This window comes from Bombus affinis, chromosome 7 (genome assembly GCF_024516045.1).
Source record: "Bombus affinis isolate iyBomAffi1 chromosome 7, iyBomAffi1.2, whole genome shotgun sequence".
Taxonomy (NCBI): domain Eukaryota; kingdom Metazoa; phylum Arthropoda; class Insecta; order Hymenoptera; family Apidae; genus Bombus; species Bombus affinis.
In genome coordinates this window covers 13,103,512-13,114,426 of record NC_066350.1, presented here as the reverse complement: position 1 = coordinate 13,114,426, position 10,915 = coordinate 13,103,512, and positions in this window count along the sequence as shown.

Genomic DNA, 10,915 nt, shown 5'->3' with positions numbered 1-10,915 from the left:
GACTCTGTCTTCTCTATATAGACGGATAATTAAAAACAAACTTCTCGATCGAACGCTTAAAACTTTAAAAATATAAGAAAGTTTTAAAATATAAAAATATATATAAAACGTACAAAGAAAGTGAAATCTCGCGAGGAACGTTTCGCCGACCGAACGTAATAACCGGAATCTTTATTTTATAACGGAGAGGAGATCGTAGCGGGAAAGATGAGAGAAATTTCATTGTTCGGGCTCGCCGATTAATATAACCTAATTGATTAAGTCGAGTTCCGGTTCGATTACGCGCCGCAGAGATTAAAAAGGTACTCATCCTCGACGAATTCCTTTCCTCGTGATTCCTGCAGCCGTGACGAATTATTTTTTTCCTCCGAGTTCTCGCTCGGTCTCTTCGGCCCGCCTGTTTATTCTCAATTTACCACGGCAAGGTGGAAACGGTGGCACGAGTTTACCGTGCAATTTTCTATTCCCTCTTTTTACCCCTCTGCATTCTGGTCCCCTAGTTGCTCTACTCTCTTTGCGCATCCTCCGCAGCCATCCGTTCGTCACTCTCCATTATTTACTACTTCGAAACGTCGTAGACGCTTCTTTCCACTTCGCTGTGCCGGAAAAATTCCATCCCTTCCTCCACGTTCTCTATGAATCCTTCCGCGATTTCTTCTATTCATAAACGGGGAATCGACGAATTTCTGCACTCTAGAAATTCCGACGAAAGCGAAGTACGGTGGACGTGCGCTCGGTACGATTGATTTCGAGGAATTCAATGAATTAATCCAATACGATTGTAATTCGGGCTATTGAAACTTTTTTTTTGTGGCCAATATAGTTTCAATCCTTCATCCAATCCCTAAAGAAATATTTGATTTTATCGAACATTAGAACCATTAAATGTGACAATGAAACATGTCAGATTTGTAGTTCTCGCGCTGATCAAATACATTGATTTGGAAACGGAATTTACATATGTATTTGCCTTTATTGTATTATTTTCATTAAAATATCGATATAGAATATATTTTGGTATAATTTCAGCATATATCCGTTGCGTATCCATACACGACAACATTAATATCAGATTACGTTCCCTTCGATGCACTTTATTCAAAGTATTTTTCCATATAGTAAGTAATTTACGAATTATTCGAAATCATCGTGTTAAGGGATTCGTTTTGTACATATTACAATTTTGTTCTATTGATTCTAAATTTTGATCTAAATCCTGATCGACGCCGCATTGGTCGAACTTTAGTAAAGTACACAGGTGTATAAACACATTATACGCTAAATGTATAAATTAATACCAAATTAATGACCGAGGGCAATTCATACCATTTTCTTGCGAAATTAATATAACATGATCATAAATTATGTATTAATTAATTTGGCTACGCTGCTTGGATACTAAATATGCAATTTTCTGCCTCTTTCCTTCTCACGTATACAATATGTATCGTCGATTCTAGATAGTACTACTTAAACAAAATTGTGACAGTTTAGTTTAATCGACTGAAATTCTCCTCTTTGACGGCTGTATCGAACATTAAATAACTCGAAAGTGAATTAATTAAGCAATACAATATTCACAATATCTTCTATCTATAATTAAATGAATGATCTGCAAGTACGAAATAAATTAACCCCTTCACGTTCCACAGTCATAATATTAGTACACGCACAACATTATACTTTAATAAATTATTAACTGGCCAAACGGTCGATATGTTTGTTTATTGCTAAAATTGGTCTCAAATTCTACCCAGACATTAGACGCAAAGTGTGCTTTTACTATAAACAGCTAATAGAGAAATATCTTTTCCGTGGCTTAAAATGAACGAAACAACACCAGCGAAACTAAGCGAGGATTTGTATATATTCGAGCGACATCCCATACTTCACATAGCCCATTTATCCGGACGTCTGTCCAAGAAATCCTGCCCTTCATTTTTTTCAAGCCAAGCACCCGCCACGTATCAATTACGAATTCCTTGAATTCACGGTGTGCCAGAAAATTTTTTAATATACCCTTGGCGCACCGGCAGATTGTCTCCTCGCAGCTCTCTCTCGGCGACGCTTTCCAACTTGCCGTCTTTCGAAAAGGTGTTCCTCCGTCGCATCGTCGAAGTTTGGCGCCGCGACTCGATATAACCATCGGCTTGGGCGGGGGTCGCGGCTGTCGGAGCTAAGGCGCTGGAAAATACGACGCGTTCCGAGCGCACGTCACCCTTGCATACGCCACTGTATGCAAGGATCGCGGCAAGGTCTGAGGAAGGTTGCAGGGGGCGAAGGAAGGAAGGCGGGATCGCCTTTGTGTAGACGCCGCGCTGGTTCACGTGTCGAACTTATGAAAATTAATAAGAAAAATTGCCCATAAATTCGAGGTCTCGTTCGCGTTGGCCCGCATCCTGCTAGGGCAATAAAATTAGAATTATGTCGGCGCTCCAGCCAACGTTGTCAAGGCTTCGTTCGATGCCTCACAAAGAGAGAGCGAGAGAGAGGCAGAGAAAGCGAGCTCGGGACATGTCGTGCATGCCACGGGCGTTTGTTAGCGACGCGAAGAATGTGTCCTCCGGTTCCTAACGTATGACTTACCCCGCTAAGATTACATCCATGTCTTACGCTGCGGAGGCACCCCCGTGTCACAGCCTATGGTTATTAAATTCTACGTCTCCTATATCCTTCGACGACGTACCCATCCTCGATTTTCTTCGCCGAGAGTTGACTTATCGCCGCGGACGCGTCCTGCCGACGAGACGGGACGAGACGAGCGCGCACTGGTGAAACGACGCTGGTTTTGCTGCGAAACCGTTGGAACGATGAGAGTTTCAAGAGCAAGGGGGCGGGGGAGGTGAGCGTGGTAAACGACCGCTTCGCGTCGCAGTTTTCATGAATCTTTTAGGGGCACGAGTTTCCTCTTAAAGCGGGCGATCGTAATAGCGGTATTGCGTTTAACGGGCAAAGAGACTCGTTAAAGAATCGTCCAGGTGGAGGGACGTTTAACGTGAACTCGCGTGCGCTAGGAGGGGATTAAATCGGTTTACGGGTGACGCGAATCGTGAGCGGAGTGCTGCGAGTTCTTGTTATACTACAGTTTCGCAAAGGAATTCCACGAACTCGATTCCGGCCAATCGACCGTTCGATTATAAACGGGTCATATGGGAGCAACTTTTTCTGAATACATTTGAGCAGCGTACTCGAGGTTTGTAAGAAGATTTCAACCGTTTCTACCATCTGAAGAAGGGATCGCGTAATTCCCACTATGCTTAATGATTATTTAATACCGGAATTACGAAAATAATGATTTTATTTTATAGTTACCAAAAAAGAGAAAGTTCCTTGACAGATATTAATATCGTTTAAACGTTATCAGTAAAATTAATATAGATTTTGCTTGAATCTTATATACAATTCAATACAGTCCGAATTTTCTGTTTGTCTGATTACAGCGCTAATGAAATTTCCGATATTTTCATACACATTTACACAAATCATTAAAAAGTTGCAGCGGAATTAATATAGCTTTTCCTGGAATTCCATACACAGTATAACGCAATTCGAATTCTCTTGTTTAAATAGAGTGCTAATGAAATTTCCAATAGTTTCATACATATTCATAAAAATGTTTCGCTACAATTATTCGTGTGTCACTGTGCATTACCATTTTCATATAAAATTGTCGAACAGTTTCTCAATAGACCTCGAGTACTCTCGCGAACCTTCCGATAACTATACTCGAACGGATCTCAATTCTGCCCCGTTCCAAAGAATTGAATGGAAACCTTCCATTTACAGCGACAAAACCGCGTCACGTCAACCACTCCTTCCCGTAGAAAATATTCCAAACGACACGTGGAAATACTGTCGAAACACGATTCAGGTGAAACCGATGTAACGACGCTCTGTTTGCAACAATGTCGGTTGGCAATGTCGGTTGGCAATGTCGTTTTCGTCGATTCCTGTTTTCATCGTGGCAGTCGCAACAGCCCATCCCTTCTCTATCCAGAAATCAACCGAAACGTCATTCCGGTCCGGGAATCATGTGCAATGGCGGTTCTCCCGATGACAAAAATCCGTACGTCGGCTTATGCGGTTGGATGTCGTGTACCAAACTGACCACAGACATCCTGTTGGTACGCGTACGTATAATGATAACAGTGGTCAGATCTGTTCGAGCATCGAATCGTTGACGGGCTGCCAATCGCGAAACAGCAATTTAGCCGTGAAACGCGGGGAGGCGCGATCGTGGTTCTGCACGGCCACAGATCCCACCGAAATTCTCTTCGACCACTTAACCCCTGCGGGGCTGCCCGTGGAAACGACAGCGAGAAAAAAGAAGTCAAAGGTAAAAAAATCTAAATAAAAAAAAGATAAAAAAAATAAAATAGATAGAGGGAAGATGAGGGAAGGAATAAAATAGATCGAGGGATCCGCGTCAACGTTTGTGACACATCAGAAGTCAAAGAATGTTTATATTTGACGTTTCAATTTCGTTATTTTTTTCCCCCCACTGGTTGTCCGTCTTTCTGTTTTCGCTGCTTTGAACACCCTCGACGGGAGAGATACCACCCGTTGGTTTTAATATTTCGTTGCTGATAGTTATTGCTTTCTATTTGGACCTCGCCGTTAGTCTTTTACTATCCGCTTTGTATTTTAGAAGAGTGTAGTTTTAGAAAACCGATGGCGGAGTAATTAAATTTATTATGTATAGGTGTATCATTTTCGAAAGTAACTGGTTAATATAGTAAGCTGAACAGTGTATTTCTCGTGTATATTTTTCAAAAGGTACGAGGGAGAGAATTTTGTAAAAAGTAAGGGTTGATTAATTGCGAGACAGAAATCGAGATATTCAAAATATCTTTTAATATATAACGTATTGATTTGATAAGATTATCAATTATTACGATACTGATTATGTTTATTTCTATACGGTTAAAATTCTGAAACATAGGTATTAGATATTTATGGTAGAAGGAAAGGAAAACGAAATATGAGCTTTTCTTCGAATAGAATTTGCAATGCTATGAGAATCACCGGGATAGAATCGTTGGGATCGTCTTAGGTACTTTTGGAATCGTTTGATTATCTTTCTTATCTTTCTATCGTTTCTGTTTTTTCTTTGCAAAATCCTAGAAAAATATATGTTCAGATATAAGAAGAAATTTGATGAAAAATGAATTCTAATACTTGATATTCGTTGCTGAGAAACTAGTGTCACGTATAATTTCAATAGAGTCGTATTCAACGATCTTTTACGAGTAACCTAGGTATTCGAACGTCATTCAAAGAAAAGAAAAAGGAAAAAGGAGGAAAAATATATCGACGTCCGAGATTACAAAGCATACGAAAGATGTTATTGAGAAGTTTCGCTCGATAGAGTATCCGTGATCTTCATCGTTCGCGGAAGAAGATCCTTTTGAAGAAGGATATGACTGGATTATAAGATTGCCGGACCTCGGAAGGAGATGGAGGCAACCGTTTTAACAGAAAACGATCTGATATATAAGAAGGTAGACTTTAAGAAGCTTAGTCCGACGACAATGTAGACGCTTCTAAAACGAGAACGAAACATCCACGAGAAACGAACGTTCGTTTTTCTTCCTCGTGTATTAATAATCAGCGAAATACGAAGCATCGTGCTACTTTCAAGAAAAATCATCTTCCGCGTAGACATTCGCCGGAAAGATTGCTCATTTCCTGCCTCTGGATTATCGTCAGCCATGAATTTCTAGTGGAAGACGAAATTAACGGAAACCGAAAAGGATCTTGTGGGCTGAAACGAACTTTTCAACGTCGGCCGCGAAAACTTTGATTACTTAGAGTAAATCGTGATACTAGATGATGAATTTAACCGTAATCCGTTCAGTATTTTATACCTTTGAAGTACAGCATTCACGTATTTAATCTAACATTTTTCTCATTTATAGCACGATCATTTGATTAGTTTGTTTAATTTCTCGATCGAAAGGGATCTATCAAAAGACAAGTTGGATAAATTCGTCGTCGGAATGCGAGAATGTGAACCCATCATGAAAAAATCTTTCTACCCAAATTTATCTCCGTGACACGTTGTGGTTATAAATTCATTACATATGATAATACATGCGTGCGTAATCATCCGAATGTTTAATAATTTTGCTTTATTAAACATCATCAAGTTCGGCTATATAACTGTAAGCCATATAGTTTCACGCACAAACAGAGAATCATCCGACATACCGCTTTTGCGAGTAAAAGTAACACGATACGACGGCAAAGGTGATTTCCCTCTAGCTGCTGCTGTTATGTTAATGTGCGTGCGTACACGATTGCTAACAAACAACCTGTCTCCTCCTTTTTTTACTCCCCTCGAACCCCCTACGATCTTGCCTCCTTTTTCCTTCCTGTTGAACCGTGTGGCCTGCTCTACCGCCCTTTTTATTCCGCAAACTTACCCCCAGGCCATTTGCGCATGCAAACGAAAGCGAAAAAAGCGTTTGGCCTCTAATGGATACGGTGTGGCGCGTGAATATTGCTCGTGTAAATCGCCTTATCGGTCAACCAATGGCGGAAGCTTCATTATCATCGTCGATGTGCCCACTGGCGCCCGGTATCGTCGGATATTTCACCTCGTGTCGTCGTCGCTCTGTCCTTGTCCATCCGGCATGTCGTTTTATTCGTCTATCCTGCTTGTCGTTGTATTCGTCTATGTCGATGTAACCGGTTTTCAGCGAGGGAACGACATCAAAAGAACGCGTCCCCGTTCAGGGACAACTTGCCGCCTCGTTTCTCCGTTACCTGTTATCATTAATCGCGAGCGCGTATTTCAGGGGCCGCCGCGCGCGGTATCCTCTTTGTGAGAAGCGCCAAATTGGAAGAACTGCATCCTGGTTGAAGAGACGAACGATATTCCGGCGAGATTTATTAGACGTTGGGTTTCGGTTAAAGCATTCAGAGGTGAATTGTGTTCTACGGGAAAAGTGATAGCAGTCGGATAGCGATTTTTATCTAATCGACGAATGCGAGGTGAACGATGAATTTGGCCAGTAGAAGGTTTTATAAGAAACTGAATTTAGACACGTTTGGTCTGTAAGACATTAAACGTTTAAAGTATTTTTGTGCGAATAGCGTATTCTTTTTCGACTAGTTGATAAACTAAGCTAAGCATTTTGCTTGATGGCGGAATTTATTAGACGTTGAGTTTAGATGTTAGTATTAAATTGATGCAATATTTTTAGAAATATGGTATAGAAGCAAGGTATTTTTGTATAACTGGCGAAGAGATCGTGACTAACGAAACTTGCTAGGAATTTCGTAAGATAAAGACAAAGTTAAGACAAAGTTTTATCTAGTATTTAAAGGACAAATTAATAATAATTAATCGACACGGAGAAATGGGACATCACGCTAATTATGAGTGGAACTAAGAGAAATTGTCATCATCTGGTCGAACAAAATATTTCATGCTTTCTCCATTCATATAAACAATTCCATTTACTAAATTCCTTTTAATTCATCCTTAAATCCCCATGTCTCTTTCAAAAAATACGGAATAAGAGGGTTGAAAGATGCAGGATACGACTAATGCAGGTAGAAAGATAACCCTCACAGGACAGCAATTATAGTACGACAGAAAGAACGAGTGTAACATAGCTGAGTCGTTGGGAAGAAGGGGATGAACGTTGGAAAGGCGCGTGCTGCGAATTGCGCGGGCAGACTTAGCAGGTCCGAGGAGCAAGTTTCCCAATGCAAAAACCATGGAACACGTGGTGGTTGGTCCTTTTCAGTTAGCGCGTCGACGAGACGTTGGAAACGAGGGATGGAAAAGAGGGAGAGAGGGTCTGAAGAGGAAACGAGGAAGCTTTGCCTAATGGCTTGGATCACACACCGCAGATCACCGGATTCCTAGGCTGGATTTCTCGTCTCCGTTCGACGCTTCTTCTCTCACCCTTACTGTCTACGCCGATCCCTCAATACCGAGAATCCTAACACCCCCTGACGACGATTTGAATAATCATTATATGCGCGGTCGTACCTCGCAAATGAAACCGTGGTTCGTGGCGTTCCCTTTTCCTTCCGCGGAACTGGTTACGAAAGATGCCGTGAAGATGGACAGAGGACTCGCGGGATTACTGGGTAATTGCGTGGACGTGAGATGGTATAATTGATAGTTGCAGATGAATTCCGGATCGTATCTTCGGCGGCAGTCGGGCTTGCGAAAGACTGGGATTGCGAGAGATCTTCTGTTGAGATTGCACGGAAGTAAGTATGAATCGAGAAGCTCAATGGAGAAGTGGTATAAGTAATTTTTTCTTTTAAAAAGAAAGCTGTGGATTCGATCGAAAATACGATCCGCATTTTTCGAAGGAATTTTGTTAAGTAAATGTCTAAACCTTTATAACTGAATATAGTAATTGTAACTGAATATAGCCTAATGCATAGTTGTTATGCGCATTATAAAAGATTGTCTTATTTTCCTTCTGAATCTTTCAATTCATCTTAATGGAACTCCTTCGTTGTGATAATCCGATGAAATTAGACGACAGCAAGTTCCATTTGTAGGGGCAGAAAAATCCCTTCGTGTTTTTTGCTTTTTGAAGCGTTTACTAAAAATTCATTAGCAAGATAACAGATGTAGATTGAATAATATGCCAATATCAACAATCTCTAGACTATATGCAAGTTGATTGAACTAAACGCTGGAAAGCGTTATAATGACACATAGGAAAATGCTAATATCTTGTTAAATATATCTGAATGCTTTTGTACAATAATTTACCCATTAATAACAGAGAACACCTGGTTACAAGCGTATAGCATATTTATTTTCGTAACCAATTCAAAAAATATTATTCCCTTCAGCGCTTTCCAGCTGTTTTCCAACGTACTGAAGTGTCCGTCAACAGTGTTTTGTTATAAACGGCGTACGTTCCGAAGAATTATCGAGTTTATTGTATTTGCAAGTATTCTTGATGTTATATTCGTCTAGTGTTTTGACTATAAATGACGACACGTATTCGTTAACATCATATTTGCACAATTTTTCCTGGTAATTTTCCCCTTCGCATTTAATTATAAATAATCATTATGTTCAAGCGTCCCGTGGCATAACCGTACTTGTTAAAACCGACATCCGCTGACCATACAAATGAATTACTCGCTACTTTGAGAAAGAAGAGAAAAACACCTATGTCGAATTAAGAACAACCAACAACGGACAGAAAATAAGAATTAGTAAAAGAAAAGGCTGAAATAAAATAGTAAATCTAGAATTGATGACACTTGCGTATATTTTCAGGAAGAATATGGTGCGGGCCGCTTGCAAGAAAGCTGGATGCAGTATACGCAGTGTAATAAATGGGCACGCGAGGGTGGTACGGGTTGGATAACAGAAGAATCGATCATTTTCTATGTTATCGTTGTTAATTTAAACTAGGGAAAATATCGTGCAGTGTACACGGTCTTATCCACTCTACCGGGCAAACTCGGAAAAAGTTCCGTTTTATTGTTATTTTAAGTACTATTAAAATAGAATTCTTTAATTTTAATTCGTTTGTTTTCTATTCATTGCGAAAGTATATAATAAATACGGTTTGGTTTACACAGTTTACTTACTAATTAAACTTAGAAACTTCCAAAGTTAAATATACGGTTTTGTACAGGTTTCCCTGCTAATAAATTTCCAAGTTATAAGTTGTAAACAAGATAGGCATCCCTTCTACAATTTCGTAATTTCTAATCATATAGAATAACCAAATAACTTGTGGTTTTGTAAAATATACATGTAGAACTCGTAAAATTTCACTGATAAATATTAACTCGACTGAACAAGACGGTCCTAATTCCGAATATAAATGAAGAATTTCTTTCACACATTTAATTTTGCTTTAATGGCTCGAAATAAGAAAGAAATAATTAACTGTGGTTAGAGAAGAGATAGAAGGTCACGGCGGAGGTTCTGTTCCTTAATTGAATCTCGTTCCGAGTGGCCGATGCATAGGTAATCCACGTGCAGGATGGCTCGGTTTTTTGTTATTCATGGCGAACATTTTCGGGGAGAAGCGGCCCGATCCGACCTAATCCCGTTCAAATTTCCGGCCCCGAGGCACCAAAAGGAATTAGCATTCGATCTCGTCGAGCAGCGTCGAGCGGCGCCGCGCATCTCCTGGGGATCGACACCCGTCGGAAAATTCTCGTCGCTTCACTTTCATCCGGTAGGCGTCGATTAGGTTTGTCTTCTGTGCTGGATAGGTCCCACTTCGCGGTATAATTAAGTACCGGAGGTGATGCCTAATCTTCCTAAAATATTCTCAGCCGGACAGCTCGAAGTTGTACGTACAGTGACACTGGTGCGTATACTGATTTGTCGTTCAGTATAGACTGTAAACGCTGCTTGTTTTCGAAACAAAAATGTCGAAGCTAAAGTCGAAGATTTTTTGTTGTCTTTTGATAGAATACATGTCTGTTAATCTATAGAAAGTTTCACGTGTTATTAACATTACTGATATCAAAATGTCACCGGTACAAACATTCGTAGAATATCCTGGTGGACGTAGACGCGTCCACCTGAAACTGTAAATGGCCGTGTATTCTTAGTTCATAATATAATTTCAAATATTCCTTGTCAATATTATAATCTCGAGCAAATGCAAACACCCTGTTCTCTCAATTGTAGCACTTTACCCTAACAATAAACATTCTTCAGTCACAATCAATCATCACCCTATCTATCTCTATCTAATCTTCTAATCTAAACTCTTTACTCATTTGAGATATATACCATGATTTTCAATTAGTATATGATAAGTCAAATATTAACAAGGAAGACTGCAAAGACAATTACTTTTAACACAAAGTACATCTATTACAAGACCAATCTCGCTCAAAACTCGGCCCACTAAGCCCTAGCGAACTAAATCCACCACATAGAATCAAATATGGTATC